At 43.1% G+C, this 16,931-nt stretch overlaps 1 protein-coding gene across 1 annotated transcript in view; it reads right to left on the bottom strand.

Moving 5' to 3' along the window:
- The window catches only part of PHKG1 (phosphorylase kinase catalytic subunit gamma 1), a 198,656-nt gene extending 198,289 nt beyond the window's left edge, over positions 1-367 (bottom strand). The window contains exon 1 of the mRNA XM_069226886.1: positions 190-367. The gene's annotated coding sequence lies outside the window, so the exon portion shown is untranslated. The remainder of the gene's footprint in view (positions 1-189) is intronic.
- Positions 368-16,931: the final 16,564 nt, after the last annotated feature.

Raw genomic sequence — 16,931 nt, 5'->3', positions numbered from 1 at the left:
GAAAACGTCCTTGTTAGCTCCTCGAAGCTTTTCCTTGTTCAATGTACACATGCTCCTCATTAAACTTAAGTTACAACTGGCACTACTTAAAGGCACCAACAGACTACAACATATGTTTTTTTTTTTTGTATTATTTTACTGTACGACATTTAAAGTTACAACAGTCATTCGGCGTAGCGCGCCACTCACCGTTCCATTTGATAGCCCATGGGAACCTTCAAGAAAGCAACACAAAATCCATGCTTTTGTGAGATCGAATGTGAGGTGATGTCCGGGTAAAAAACTTAAAAACGCTTGAGACAGGCGGTCTGCTGCTGCGAATAACCCGCTCTTCGCCTTTGCTGTAAGCACATGGCGGGTGAAGCGTGCTGTCAGGCGTAGGGGCGCCAAAAATAAATCGCTATGCAGTTTGGAATGGTGCCAAGCAACCGCGTGTGAAAGTGCACTCCACACCGCCTCATGTGCATTAATTTAACTTCTGATTGAAGTAAATATATGTTCGTCTGCGCTCAGCACAGGCGGGTCTAAGCAATCGCTTTAGTTATATCACGTTCAGTTAAAAAGTAAGAGCATTTGCACTAAAAGATAAAGTAAACTGATAACACGCTTTTTAGCACAATACGTAACAAGCATTAGCAAAACCAATAGGTCTCGCCTCTGGGAACTTGTAAGTGTTTAGCCATGCATAGCATTCTCCCGGATGGTACATCTACTGCTACTTCACGAGAAGTAGGCTAAAGTGACCACACCTAAGCAACACACGGAAAAAAATGAGTAAAGACCGAGGCAACTCTTAAAGAATAATTAATGGTACTACCGGACTCAATCATAAGCCTTACACAGATTTTCTACTGGTCTTGGTACGACTTTTGAACTAATTCTCGATGTGTGCTTCAATGTTTTTGTATTACAACACTAGACTAGAAACTATGAGGTACACAAAGGAAAACAAACTACATGTCCCAATGATAAGCACACCTTAGATACAAACATGGCTGACAAAACAAACAACTGAACGCAAAGCCCTTCTCTCCCACATAAACACCATGTGGAACAGACAAGAAAAGACTAATTTCTTAGAACTCAGCTCTAAGATGCGTCATTGCCGCCAGCTGGACCACCCCGCACCTGATCCCACTTCCAGAGTCTCACAGGCGACGGCCACTACTTGCTGCAACCTCTGCTTTAAACGACAGGACAGTGACTGAATGGGGCAGGAGTGAATAGATTGCTTTGTACATAGCGCTTGCTGTCAATCTGGCTGCTTTGTAGCACTGCAAATAGCACCTGCTAATATGACTGAATCCTATAATCCAGTGGTTCCCAACCTCTTGACTTCTGTGAACCCCCGCTTTATCATTACTGGAGCCCGGGGACCCCCACTGAATCATTACTGAAATCCGGGGACCACCCCCACTGAGTCATTACTGAAAGCTGGGGACCTAAACAGTTAACATTATTTAAATTACTGAGTAGTCGCGGACCCCGGTCACGGCTTCGTGGACCCCCAGGGGTCCCCGGACCACAGGTTGGGAACCACTACTATAATCCATACTGCATGACCTTCAGATGCATAGAAGGTTGTGTGTGGGACCTGCCGAGAACGTGACCTGTGATCGGCAGGCAATTCAGGAACACTCCACTATCTTGCTGTGAAAAGAGATGTGAAACTGGTGTGGCCCTTTATAGAGAAGAGCCGAAGCTGCACATGATCAGCAGCCCTGCGACAAATAAAATAACACAGTGATGGCGCAATATGACTGCTTCCACAACAGGCGTGTTTTTTTATCCGCAATGGGCATTGCATGGCCTCCCCTTACTCCCTGCCACAGGAACCACCCCCAACCCAAAGCAGTCACTGGAATACAGCAGAAACCCACTTTGTCAGTAGGCCCAGTAAGAATGACCATTTGTACAATGAAACAAAAAGAGGAAACATATTTAGCAAATGAAGTGAATCAAGCAAGTAAATATATGCAGTTCTTTAAAACAGAAATAATAGAAGACAAGCACTCTCAAAGTGAACACGACCAGTGAGGGCACTCGCAGAAGAATCATCCGTGCTCACGCAGCTCCTTTCGGATAACTTGGCTGTAAATTAAAGGTGCTGCGTGGAAAGCAGGTGGACTGCTGAAGCCAGGATTTAAGGGCACAGGCACGTCAAAGAAGTGCTTGATATAAATAATAACCAGCCTTTTACAGTAGAACGGGGTGGCATCATGAGCGCTGCACTTCATGAAACAAAGCGTGACAGCCGTGAAGCAGGTACCATGCTGAAAAAAGAAGCGCTTGCGCTGGAGTTAAGCCCAAAGTAACTACAATCCAAAGCAGAGGCAAAACAAAAAAAAATAAAGAGGCACACCGAATGAAGTGCCCCATGCATTTATTTCATCAACACGGTACTCGCTTCACCCCCACTGCACTTCATGAAACATGAAACAGAGCGGCCGTGAAGCAGGCGCTGTGCTAATAAAACAAGCGCTTGCGCTGGAGTGAAGCCCAAAACAACTAAAATTCAAACAAGCAAAGGCAAAACAAACAAAAAAACTAAAAGAGTGCACACAAAGTAACAAATAACAAAAAGAGTAAGAGCACATTCAACAGGGGCAGTCTCCATGAGAAGTTACAAAGCACCAAATTGAGGGACTAATAAGCTTATTCACCAAATAAAAGCAGGCAGTTACAAAGGGCAGTAACATGAACCAATGAAAATTAAAAAAAATGGGACGTGCTCGAAGCCCACATTGTAGATACAGCATGTCTTGAAGACACCATGCATGTGCTGCCTAGGCAAAACCTAAAAATGGGAGCAAGTAAATGTTTTGCGTTGGAATATTCTCAGCTAAGCCCGATTATTGGGTTATAGGTATCACACTTGATTTCAGTTTCTCTATGCCTCAATTAATCTATCTCTATTCAAAACACTAGAGTAACTGCATCAGATCGCAAGAGCACGAACACTTTACTGCAACTAATCCCACAAGGGAAAAGGAATCACAAATTACTGATCTACCTATTTACTTTTAACCATTGGTTCCAAAGTAGAGTGCTATTCACCACTAAGCCGTACAACCCCATGTCAGGGCTAATAAGCGCTGTACAAATAAAATTTACAATTATATAATTATGCTGATGGCATCATTTACGTCAGTAGGAGACCTGGTTTGAACAAAATATTGTGAGAACTGTGAAACTGGATGAGAGTCACTGCTGCTTGCAATGTGCTAGCAACACTCGAGTAACTTTAGAAACTGGGCAACACTGAGCTAGTATCATGAATGCCTTGTGTGTGTGATGGTATGTGTACCTTACAATTTTCACACTCCAGTCCGCCTATGCATTATACTTATAATTCTCTCAAGCATTAATCATCTTAGGTGTGGAAATATTCCAGCATTTTCCCTACCCCTAATAATAAAAAGTGGATAAAATACTTTTATTCCAGTTTTCACATGTGAAATAGGGCCTGTGTTTGAGGCAAAGTCAGGTTTCTCCATTCTTACTACATAAGAAACAAAAAGAGAAGCACATCAGTTTGCTTTGTATTATTGGGCATGTTATTGTTTTTAAGATAAAGTGATCAGCAGCCTAAAATAGAAAATAACACATAGAACACAAAACCAGTCCTTGTGTATATTTTCCTTTCACCATACTTTGTACCTTTAAAAGGTACCGACTGGCATTACAAATAAGCTTGGAACTTCAAGGCGGTTGCAGAGGATCTAGAAGTGCAAGAAAGGGACACACTTCCAAGAGCTAGGGAAGAATTCAAAACTTACTGTAGGAGAAGCCTATCCTTAAGCTCTGAGAAAATGGTTCCTGAGATTGATAGCTTTATGCGCTTTGAATCAAAAATATGAAGTATAGACAGTAACAGTTCCTTTAAGTTGGAACGGACATCAGTAGCAGCATGACATTCTACTGATGTTCTTTTCTTGGCTATCTCTATGGCTAGCTGTGATGTGGCTAGTTTGGAGGACACCCACATAAGGAATGTTGGGGTATCATTATTTGGTCTACTTTGGAATTATGAGCTCTAAACAGCTGTGAAGTATTACGGCAATCTGGAAGTATATAGTTTTTAGGCGTGTTAGCAGAGCAGAAGAGTTGGTTTATTTACAGTTGGATTAAAACTGAATTATTGCTAGGCAACATGTACTGAACTTAATGGGTGGTTTAAAAAATATATTAATGTGTAGGCTACAGAGGAGCTTGTTTAGAAACTTGTGCATTTCACCTTGGCTAGTCATTCATATGACTGGTAATTCCTGTAGCTCTTGGTGCCCAAATATTTATAAGGATTTATTATTTTTATCAACAGTAGGACTTGTACTATCTGGGATAAGGCAGCACATACTACTCTGATATCTCATTTCTATTTTAGTTTGGAGCGATCAAGTAGTACTAGTGTTATGTTGTTTTTTCTTTGGCTTTATAAGAATTGTTAGATTGTACATGCTAGTCACTCCACCAACAATTATACTAATATTGGATTTTAAAAGCTATTAACCTATCCTGGGATTTCCAAGTAAATTCTCTTGTACTTTTGCAATATGAATGTGATAAAATTGAATAACTAATATCTTAATTAAGGAAGCATTTTCACAATTTCATTGGAGCCATCCACTCAAGAGTGAGAACGAAAGAAATCAGTCAACCACCTAAAACCTATAGGCCTGATTCTGAAACTAAATCATTAATGTACATGCATATGTTTACTCCTATATTGGGGAAATCATAAACACTTCCAGTACTATCACTGTAGCAGCTTGCAAGTACTCATTTACAGGGACAACTACGCATTTGTTAATGTAGTAGGTGTACATTTATACAGGTGTAATGATTTTTTGTATGGTGCACTAATCACTCATGAGGGTATCCATGCGCTTTAGCAGGTGTGTAGTCCCTACAGAGAGCCAGGTATTCAGCCTCTTGCGATACGTACGTGAGGAAGAGGCTATGAGGCTGGGCTTGCTGTCTGGGATGATTCCCAAATTTCTTGCATGGTAGTTGGGTGTCAGTCCTAGCTTCAACAGCCACCAGGTAGAGTCCCAGGGGGGGAAGCCTTATTTCCAAAGACCAGCATTTCAGTCGTTTAAAATGGGGCTTCAAGCAGTTGGTTCTCATCCACTCTACTACCATGGCCATGCAGATGGTGAAGTTGGTTCTGTTTGTCTTGTCCATCAGGGAGAGGATGAATTGGGCATAGGAGATGATGGTGATGTCTTGGGATTGCCATCATGTAGATGTTGAACAGGGTGGGACTGGTCCCTGGGGTACTCCGCAGATGAGGTTCCCCCATTTGGACATGAAGGGTGACAATCTCTGTTGGTTCTTCTCGTGAGGGAGAAGCAGATCCATCAGAGTGCAGATCCTTGGATGTCAATTTGTGGAGTCTTTGGATGAAAGTGTTGAGGGAGACAGTGTTAAAAGCCTCGGAGAGGTTGAGCAGGATGAGGAGCATTGTTTGTCCTGGATGGCCCAGTTGTCATCAGTGGCCGTAATGAGTGCTGTTTCGGTGCTATGTTTCTTTTTGAACCCTGATTAATTGTTGTCCAGCTGGTGGTGAATCTCGAGGTGGGTTGAGTGTTGCTTGTGAACGGCCAACTTAATCACTCTGGCTGGGTGGGGAACTGGAAGAAGCTTTGTAAGTTGCTCAGTTGGTTCAGGCCACTGATGGTTACTTGAGGAGGATTGTGTTGACATCTACATGTTTCCCGTCATCCAGGAATATGGCGGATCTGATGGAGGTGTTAATGAAGTGGATGAGGGCGTCGCTGACTGGTGGTGTTCCCAGCTTGTATAAGTGGTGGGGGCATGGATTCTTTGGGGTCCATGAGCAGATGGGACGCACAATTGGCACTGTGTCACCTCTGATGAGGGATGTCATGTCCACCTGGTCAGGTGGCCATATTGGATAGTGACAGGTAAGTTGTCAATGTGTTCGCCAGGGCCAGGTTAGTGTGCTAAGCAAATATGCTGTGGAAGAAGTTTGATAGGTCATCGCAGAGTTCTTAGGAGGGGGTGATGTTGCTGACGGAGGGTGTGGTGAATTCCTTGACAATCAAGAAGATCTTGCAGCTGTTGGAGCTTCCTTCAATGCAATTAGCTAGTGCTCTTTTCTTGGTGTCTTAGTTGCTGGTAATAGCGTCTGAATCCAGCCTTGTAGGTGGTTCTACTGGTGTTTTGTGGCTGGCTCTCCATCTCCTATCTAACTGTTTACACTACCATTTGGTGCCTCGAAGGTCCTTGATTTTACCAGCTGGCCTGCTTTTTATATCATTTTTGCTTGTTAGGGTTGATGGGTGCAAGGGAGTTAGCACAGTTTGTAATCCAGTTGTTGAAGTCCTTGTTGAGGTTATCTGTGGGGCTGGGATGACTTGTGCTGAGGACGCTGATCCAACCTGCTACTGATGTTTTTCCCCAACTGCGGAATGGTAGGCTGGTACTGGTGGGTGCATTGATTTGCAGTGTGTACTGGTTTGTAAGTAAATGATGGAGTGGTAAGGCAATGAAGTTGGTAATGACGATGGTGAAGGTGGGTCGCGGTCCAGATGATTGGTAGGCATAGGTTCTGGGTGAAGTTTTTGGAAATCTGCAGCTTGAAGTGCCGATCTTCCATAATTGGGATGGCGTTCCACACATTTTGAGCATTCAATTAATTCCTTGTAGGTCATTGAGAGTCCTTCTCTCCCCCTGGCTTGTGGGTGCAGTCCTCTCATGCGATCTTGTAGCCTGTTGGGTTTGCCACAATGATCTCAGGTGCTGATGTGGAGTTGAGTCAGATTTAAGTGAGGAAGAGGAGGTCTGGTACGTTGCTGCTCAGCAGGTCCCAGATTTTGGCTGTGTGTTTGCTGACCATGTAGTCGTGCGTCCATGCAGATTTGCTGTGGCATGTGGTGTTGGTAGGGGACATTAATGGTGTTTCTGGTGCTAGCGTGAGGTGTGTGGAGGGTAGCTGTAGAAGAACTGACATTGGATGCAGGAGAAAGCTCCTATCGTGGTGTGATGTGTGGCAGGACAGCAGTAGGTGGAAGAGGCATCCAAAGTTGAGTGATCAAAGAAGTGCTGCTAAGTATCACTGGGTGTGGGGGGTGATCAGAACAGGGTTCCTGACGCAGTCCAGGCACAAACGAGCTTGCCTTCAACACACCAGATGCAAGGCCGCAGAGCAGCTGCTATTAAGTTGGTCCTGGGAGGGTGGGGAACAGAGCGCAGGGGGGAGGGCTACTGAAGCATGGGAAGAAGGGGCAGGGAGGAAAACAGCACAAGAGTGGGTAAGGAGTGAGGAAAGTGGGAGGAAATGCAGGAGGGATTAAGAGGGGGATGGAGGACAACACATGGGACAGAAGGCCTGACAATGGGTGAGAAGGCCCAAAAGTGAGAAAAAAATAAATGAAAAAAATGAACAAAAAAAGCACAAGGGTTGAAAAAGAGGCAGAAAAATCCATTAGGAAAAAGTTCAAAGGCACAAGAGGTGAAACAGGCGCAAGGGGTGAAAACAGAGGCAGAAATATTGAGTGTGAAAGAGTAGAAAGCTCACACAGCAGTAGGGTTGCAGACCATGTTAGTTTATTCTATTTCAAAGCCATACCACAGAAGGCAGATGGTTGATTGTTGACTACATTGAAGCTACCATGAGCTGTTCATTTCTAAATGTGGCCTTGGGCCAATTACAACAAAGTAATGGATGTATCCTTTGTTCGCAGATAGGTAATATGAGAGATAATAATAGAGAGAATCTGTTACCTGACCAAAGTAATCATTCATTACTGTTTGAGACTAACAGGGGTAAACAGGAGCAGAGGGAAAGGCTGATTGAAATTTAGTTTCATTAGACAACTGGAGTCTCACAACAGCTAGGAAATTACAGTTTTTATTCAGCTGCCCACAATTTATTGTCAAAAACGGACTACTTGCTGAAAATGCAGTTACAAAATACACTTTATTATAGATATTAAGTGAAGGTATTTAAAGAGTGCAAACACAGCAAGAGAGGAAGAGGGCACCAAACAAAAACAGGAACTCAAGTTAAAATAGAGAAGATATTCATGGATGAAAGCACTCACCTGTCATCTCTTCAGTGGTCAATCCTATTGTGTGGAGATATAGTGTTCTATGAAAAGGTAGGTCATCAGCTCATTCCTGAATTGCAGAAGGTTGGGGGCAGTTCAAGATTGGTTCAGATCCTGGAAGCATAGATGGAGGACTGGTCTTCTGTTCTTTTTTTAGCCAATTTTTTGTTTCCAGTTTCACGACTTTGAGCCTTATGTTGTGGTACTGGCCCGCATAAGTTAATTTCTCTGCCCAGAATAGAGGGTTGCCATTTCTGATGGCCTTCCATGCGAAACAACTTACCTTGAAGTGTTAATTGACAGCATTAGTTTGCCAATTTATGCACCAAACATCCTCAATATAAAATAATTGTGATACTTCAACAACTGGCTGGAAGGAGAACTTAAGGAGGCTATTACTAGACTTTGGTAAGGTAACACAAGGTATGTTAGCAATATCAATTTATCAAGGGAAACATTGAAGGGTGGAACAAGAGAAAACTCTGGGCATATCAGTTTTCAAAAGAAAAGTACAGGAATCACAACCAAACAAAAGAATTAGTTCCTAAAAATCTTTCTAGAACGAATGTCCACCATGCCTTCCCAAGTTCACAATCTACATCCTGATGCTTGGGATTTCAGGAATTACCATGGTTGCCTCCCTCTCCATGGCCCTTTCTTAGGAGAGGAGCCAAAAACCGAGGGGGAAGAGCACTGTTTTTATTTTATCTAAGTCATATTGTATCTGGTAGGATGTGGATACATTTCACTTAGTAAGGACAAGGTAATTAACAGTGTCTGCAAAAGGTACTTAGGAGTACTTGAATTTGATTGGGAGCCAATTCAGTGTGGGTGCCCCTATTGCTATTACGCTGGGGCCCTGAATTACCTCCTCCCACACCTCATCATCCATATTACCCAGTGATCTGTAAGAGAGCCCAGCATAGTTAAGGGCGTTGTTCATAATCTTCTTATATATTAGGGAAGTGGCTTCTCTGGTCAAGCAGAAGCCTGTCATCAATGGGGAAAGGGAAGCTCCTCCACCTGGAGCCCCCCAGGCATGTGTACCCTTAGGACAGCAACTATCTGCATATAGTGATAGTGTTCAGAATCAGCAAGCAGATAATCTCTTTTAAGGGACTCAAAGGGTAGGGACCCCGTCCCCTTCTAAACATCCCCAATCAGGTCAATGCCCAGCAGCCCCAAAATAAGAAGCCTTTCAAGCTACCCACCTCCTAAAGTAAATCACTGCCCCACAGGGGGCTCTGCTCAGTCACCCTCCCTGCCAGTTTTAAGGCTGCTGACCACACCACCACTACTGTCCAAGTGTGTATTGGTAGATGTATGTCTGAACCCTTTCCTGTATAATATCGCATGATAGCCTCTTGCGCCTACTGCCTCCCTATTCACCCAGAAAGCTGGTTCTTGGCAATATGCTGTGATGCTATATCTATTTAACCAAAGACTCCATGTTTGATCATCAACTCAATTTTGGGGGAGTGATTCCATGTTGTGCCCTGCTGCGGTTGCAGGGCAGCACATGTGTTTTTCCACACAAAACTTGTTTTCCACAAATAACTTGTTTTTCTCTCCACAGGAACAGGGTCAGAAAATGCTGGAACATATTACCTCGGATGCAGACTCACAAGGTTGAGACGGCCTTATCAGAAGAATGTACAGCTCTGCCTCTAAACAAGCATGGGAGCCTGGCATGTTTTCACCGCAAAGTACAGCCAGCGTTAATTTCATAACAAAGGGGGAGGGGATTTCTAGAATTCTCTCCTTGAGCTTTTTTAAGGTATAAAAGATGGGGAGACTTGGAGCTAAAACAGGAACTCACCTGTGGAGCAGACACGTTGCCAACGATATCTTGATCCCAATTGGGGGGCGATGGGGGTCTACTGCCTTGGCTGATTGAAGAGTTCCCCAGTCTGGCTGGCGAGAATGAGGAGGTCTACCGCAATGGTGATGCATTTTAAATCTGGATTAGTTAGCTTATGTATATACGCTCTGTTGATATACTGCGTATTTCTTTTGAAATCTTGACCACCTGGTATACTGGTTTATCTTTGAATATACACATGTCCAGCTGCACTTGAGTTATATGCTTATTCTTGTACATTTGTGTGACTTTTGTTTGATATTTGGGAAGTGCCCTCCTAAATTCATTATTTAGACTAAGAGTGCTGCATTCTTTTGGCATTGTGTCCTCTTAGTTTAAGAGAGAGCAATACATATGCACATACCCACTCAATTATTACTACAATTTGTGCGACCAAATAGTATTTCCAGAGTGTTAGAAGTTGTTTTTCTCCAAAGAATTATTTTAAGTCTAGAGATCGAGTGACTCCTCCTCTTGGAGCTACTGCGCATGGGCATCGAGTTCTTTGTTAGATTGTTTCCACACAGGCAGATGAGGTAAGGAGTGTATTGAGAGTAATAGAAAAAGATGTCCATGCAATGTATTAACATATATTCAAGATTTATATGAGAATGTAACTACAATGGCCACAGGCGTCTGGGGAGGAGGGATTGCGACACTACAATCACATTGTGTACAATCACAATGAGGAAGAAATTAGATGGACTATCGTGGAGAAGATTGTCCCCAAAACTGGTTTGAGCTCGGAATCTGTCAGAAAGAAAAGGGAAGTATTTTAGATTTTCTATTTGGATACTTACGGCAAAGGTTTGAATGAGGCGATACCTTGGCAAGATACTCTTTAAAATATTTCGGAGGAATACAGCGGGCTGCTCATGTGTCTATGTAGTAGAACCTTAAGTGGACAACTAGTGCCTGTGCTTTCGCAAGATTTTTATTTATTTTTTACATTTTGTTTTGGAGTCTGTTCCGTTTTTCTGATTTTACTGTAGTAAGAGTATGTTGTAGTCATGAAATAGATTATTTTTTACTGGCTGGAGGGCTGATTCAACATACCTACACTCTGTTCTGTACCATTCCAAAATGGCCACCCGAGTTTTAGGTTTCTTCTCCACTTTTTTTGCCGCCCGGATCCTTTCTCTATGTTGGCAGCAATCAGCGTTTTTATCAGCGGAAAGAAAGGATTGAGATTAGTGGCAAATACGCTATGTGAAGTTGATACGATTATTGACAACTATACCAACGATCCATTATGCTTCGCAGATTCACAGTAAGCAGCGTAGGTGATTGCTGGATGAATTACACTCACGATGTTGCCCTCTTGATCCAGTATAAGGACACTGGTTTCCGTATGCTGTGAGCAACTAGTTTTCCGGTTTTATTGGCTTTTGATAGCTAATTTTGACTCGCAGTACTTGCATAATCAGAGATGCAATACATTTTTTTAGAAGTATATTTAGAAGGTCCCTTCTGTCATTGTTTCAGTTACCAAGTGCAACGCAAATGGGAGTTCTGTGTAAAGTCACTCCATACACTGGGTGTGACCAGGTATGGGAGCTCTGTATCCAGTTCTAATCTTTGGAGATACATTCTTTGTATTTTTCACTTTTGTTTGATATATCTTTATTTATTGGGATTCTTTTTCACACTTTGGTATTATAAGTGGAGTTGGTGGATCACTGGCATGTATGTGGCGGTTTTTATGTATATGGTGACTATTCACACCCACATTCATTTCACCACGGGGGCTGATAACATATACAATGATTCCCTTTTTGAAAATGTTTGCATCACTGTAATTACATCTTTGCCTGGGTTTTTATTTAGATTCAAATACATGGTTTAGTACCTACTTTGATATATGGCAACAGTTATAGCCAAAGCAAGGGTGATATGTCAATAAAGATCTCAAGAAGAAGGCTCAGGCGGCAGTTATAGCCAAAGTAAGGGCTATATGTCAATAGAGATATCAAGAAGAAGTGTAAATTGGCAACAGCCAAAGTAATGGTGATGTTTTAATACAAATGCCAAGAATAGGCCAAAATTGGTTAGCATGAATTTCATTTGATCAAAGATATAATCTATACAACAACGAAGATGTTCATCATGGATAACTATTTTTGAACAGTTATGTGGATGAATACCAGTATATGAACTTGGATGACCTTCTAGGGATACAAACCTAGGTTATCCTGTTATGAAGTGAACACATATTTTTTCTAGTATAGCATATGTATGTATATATATATATATATATATATATATATACATATATATATATACACATACACACACACACACCAGTCGCTGGAATCAAGGACTGTTCTTGGAGCATAAAATGTGTATTTGTCATTATATGAGACATATCATGTGTAATGAATGAGTCATTTTATGTGTCCATTTATTTTTATGTGATATCTGTATATGATTATTGTGGTAAGAGTGGTCTTGGTGTTTGTTTTATTGTTATTTGTTATCTTGTCTATTTGTATGTGTTTGTTTTTTTAATATTGTAGGGAATTGTTGTTTTCAGTGTTTTTTATTAATTTGTGTGATTAAGTTTATTTTTGTTGAATAAAATATGAATTTTGTTCATGAATTATGTATAGTGACTATATTTGACATGTTTTGAACCCAGTAGGAGAGAGACGTGTACCTCACACTTCAGTTGTTGTTCCCTGGGTGTCTCTCCTTATCTAGTCAGGGAGCCCTTCCTTGTTAAGTATTATGTGTGGCTATAGATACACATGCTTTGCACACACTGTAAAGCAGTCCCTCCAAATAGGAGGTTGCTAGCCTGTGGGAGCTGGATTTGCATGAAAAAGTGTTCCACACACAGCTTGGGCAACATTGGTATGTGGTGTAGACCAAGTAGCAGCTTTACATATATCTGCTTTTTGGATGTTACCGAAAAAGGCCATGTAAGCACCCTTCTTTCTGGTGGAATGTGCTTTGGCGGTAATAGGTAGCTGTCTTTTGGCTTTGGCATTACAAGTTTGAATATACCTGACTATCCATCTAGCTACACCATGTTTTGATATTGGGTCCTGAAAGGGCCGCTCCTTGGAGAGGTTGGTGGGATTCCACCATTGCAAAAAGCGGCGAGTCTGGCGGTCCAACAACACTAGATCTTGGAGAGGACCCTGTGACAGACCACTGGCGAGACTGACACTGCTGTAAGGGACGCATGTGTAGTCTGGCACGGAGAACAATGGCAATGCAGAATGCCATCATCCCCAAAAGCTGCATCACTAATCTCACTGTGTAAGTGTGGTTTTCCAGTAGCTGGAAAAGGAAAGTTTGAAAAGCTTAAATTTGAGCTGGGCTTGGACATGCCAACCCTGGGTAAGCTTTTTGATTTGCCACCAGATAAGGAAATGTATTTGCGATGGTTGGAGATGAGATTTGAGAAAGTTGATTGTGAATCCCAGAGTGTGAAGGAGGTCTACTGTGATTGGAGTAAGACGCTGACATGGTTGGATGGTACTGGCTTTGATGAGCCACTCGTCAAAATAGGGGGAAGATACAGATGTGTTGTCGTCTGAGATTAGCTGTGACTACTGCTAGACATTTTGTGAAGACCGTGGGGGCAGTTGTGACCCCGAATGGTAAGACTTTGAATTGATAATGACTCTCTCTCCCCCCCCACCCCCCATGACAAATCTGAGGTATTTGCGGTGTGCTGGATGAATGGGAATGTGAAAGTATGCATCCTGAAGTCGCCTTGTTGTAAGATTGAAATGACATCTTGGAGAGTGACCATATGGAAATGCTCTTGGAGAATGTATAGGTTGAGTGGCCTGTGATCTAGAATAGGTCTTAGTGACCCATCCTTCTTTGGTATCAGGAAGTATAGGGAGTATGCACCTAAATTCTTGGTGTGAGAGGGGAACTGATTCTATAGGTCCTTTGAGAAGAAAGGATTGTACCTCTTCTTTCAGAAGAGTAAGATGGTCTTCTAAGAGTTTGTGGGTGAATTGTGGTGATATTGGACCATTGTGGGTGGAAATTATCTATTCTTCCCCCTACTGGAGAAATGTGAACTGGTGCTGCAAGGAGTAAGTAGTCTCTGCTGTGTGGTGGAGGTAGATCTCTGTTTTTGTTTGCACCTCTGTAGGACCCTCTGAAGGAACCTCTATTATAGAAATGGGTGCCTTGTTTGCTCTGGGAGGTGGAAGGTTCAGTAGAGGATGGTTTGAAGCTTCCCCTGAATTGTGGGTGATGAAAATTACCCCTTTCTGGTGCGAATAGTGCCCCCATAGCCTTTGCTGTTGGAGTCCTTTTTGAGTTTGTCTATGGTATTGTCTACCTCCTGACCAAACGTGTTTCCTGTTGAAAGGCAGATCAAGAACTGCCTGTTTAATTTCTGGTAAAAACCTGAGCATTGAAGCCAAGCATGCCTTCTGATAACAATGCTAGTATTAATAACATGTGCTGCGGTATCTGTGGCATCTGCTGCACACCTGATAAGAGTTGTTGCAAACGGTTTAACCCTTGGAAAACCTGGCCCCTTTTTCGATGTTCCTCAGAGTACTGGAGAAGATCCTCCTTCTCGTCCCAGTGGGCCCTGTCATACTGTGTCAAGAGTGCCTGGATGTTGACGATACGCCAATGACTGTCAGCTTGTGCAGCCACCCTTTTTCCTACATCAGGGGGAGGTGCATCTCCTGTTGATTGGCTGTTAGCACAGTGCTGACTATTGAGCGAGGAGGGATTTGTGAACAAATAAATATAGGGTCCGTGGGTGCAACCTCATATTTTGTTTTCTACACTTGGAGTGATAACTCTTGACCTAACAGGTTCTTTAAAAATGTCGGAAGCATGTCCAAGCATTCCTGGTGGCATAGGCAAGAACTGACTTTCTTTATGCGTGTTAGTGAGTGTATCAAAGAGGAAATCTTCTTCAATAGGGTCAGTGTGCATTTGTACGTGGTGAATTCCAGCTGCCTGTGCTATGACCTGTTGATATGAAGTTGCATCTTCGGGAGGTGAAGAGCGTAAGGGATATAGATCAGGGTAATTTGGTAAAATAGGATCTGGATCATATGAATCCCATGGGTCAATATTCTGTGGCATGTCCCATAAATGACCTCCTTGAGGTGGAGGTGAACCTTGTGAAGAAAATTGTACTTCAGTAACAGGTGGAGGAGATTGGGGAAGTGGTGGAGGGGTAGAAGGGAGTACAGGAGCGTGTGGAGGAGAAGGATAGGGTCAAACTGGAGCCTTGTCCTTGAAGAGCTTTTTAAGTGGAGAAACAGTGTCCATGGCCTCCTGAAAAGTAAGGTTTCTCTTGATTGGAACAGGGTGGGAAGCAACTATTCTTCATGTTCCTTTTTAAACATGGAGCTGGTGCTGACAGCGTCCATCACTTCTAGAATAGGCTTCACTGGTGAGGCTGTTTCAGAGGAGTGACTGGAGTCTCTGGAAGGCAGGATCTTCAGATCCAAAGTTTTCAGAGTGGAAACTTTGTGTAGGACCGAAGCCATTGGCTCCAAAGCCAAAGTGGAAGGCTTTTTGGTCAGCGCCGAAAAGTTTGGATCGAAGGGTCGAGTCGATCCTGAGGCGGTGTGGGTGCCGCAGAGACTGAGGTTGATGCCAAAGACAGCTTAGTCTTGGCAATTTTCGATGCTGAGCTGGAAGGTGGGGAATGCGAAGGCATCTTTTGGTTCTGACCATGGCCCGAAGGCAGTGGCGGTCCGACGATCTGTTTATGGGTCTTCTTTGGAGTCTTTGTATGGGAGGTGGGGGCCAAGGTATTCACAGGTTGCGCTGAGGTGAGAGGCTGTCTTTCTATGTCAAAAGAGACATCCAACATAGAAAGCCTCTTCATGTTCCATCTCCTCCTGGGCGTGCTCTTCCCTGAAAATATTGGGAGTGTCAACGCCATCTCCAACCAACATGCTCTTCAGTCCCGGAGGGTCTTAATGGATCAAAAAGACAAACAGTTGTTGCAGCTTTCTTATTTATGGTCCGGGGAAAGGCACAAGTTACACACCAGGTGTTGGTCTGTGGGTGGGAATTTCAAATGGCATTGAGTGCAAAACTGAAATGGAGTCCGTTCCATCAGCCCGCTTATCTCGACACCATGTTGAGAAGTAGGCCCGAGACAGGCGTTAGCACCCTGGAGGGCAATAAGCAGAGTCCTGATGCAGAAAAGCGGATCGACTGCATTAGGTGGAGAAACCGCGATCTAATTACAATACCGTTGCAGAAAGAAAGACAGAAAAGAGCAGTTCGGAATAGATCAAGCCGAGGAATAACAGAGTGAGAGGAACACACGTCCGAACCAGATAGCAGGGAGAAAACAATAACATAGGACTCTATGCCCATGCCCAGTATCACGGAGAGGAGGAGTCACTCGATCTCGTGACTCGAAAGGATCCTTCGAAGAAAAACAACTTGTAACACTCCAGACCCAACACTAGATGGTGGACTTATGCAAAGCATGTGTAGCTACAGCCACACATGCCATCGATCATACAGTAACCCAACGCCACCCACCCAGCCCCCCTGCAACGCAGGCTTCAAACTGTCCACCACCCCAAAATGCAGGGTGCCTGTCTCCCCACCAACAAGATATCAATAACGAGCACTTGGCTTGAAGACACCTGTAAAAGGAAACTGTAAAAGGAAACGAATGTGTGGCCATTTTGGTCTGCTCCAAGCCACGTCACTGAGAGGTGAATCTTATTATTCCAGTAAAAAGGAAGTTTCCACAGTTAAGTACTGATAGCAATAGGGATACAACTACTTGATTGAAGTCACCTGCTAGAATGTAACCTTTGACACATCTTAGTAAATTAAGGTGGTTCTGAGCCAGCCCTTTGTGTTGTTGTAAATTTAGAAATCCGGGTACTTGTGTATGTAGAAAACAAGAGCTTTTGACCACTCAACTGGGGGAGGTAGGGTATTCAACTGAGTACTGTGGTGGAGTCCAACCAACAGAACTATTCAAGAGGAGAGGTTAAGAGGAACTAGATTTTTAGAAGGTTGTG

This window comes from Pleurodeles waltl, chromosome 3_2 (genome assembly GCF_031143425.1).
Source record: "Pleurodeles waltl isolate 20211129_DDA chromosome 3_2, aPleWal1.hap1.20221129, whole genome shotgun sequence".
Classification (NCBI taxonomy): domain Eukaryota; kingdom Metazoa; phylum Chordata; class Amphibia; order Caudata; family Salamandridae; genus Pleurodeles; species Pleurodeles waltl.
The sequence above is the reverse complement of the archived record's forward strand: the minus strand, read 5'-3'. Positions and strand labels throughout refer to the sequence as shown.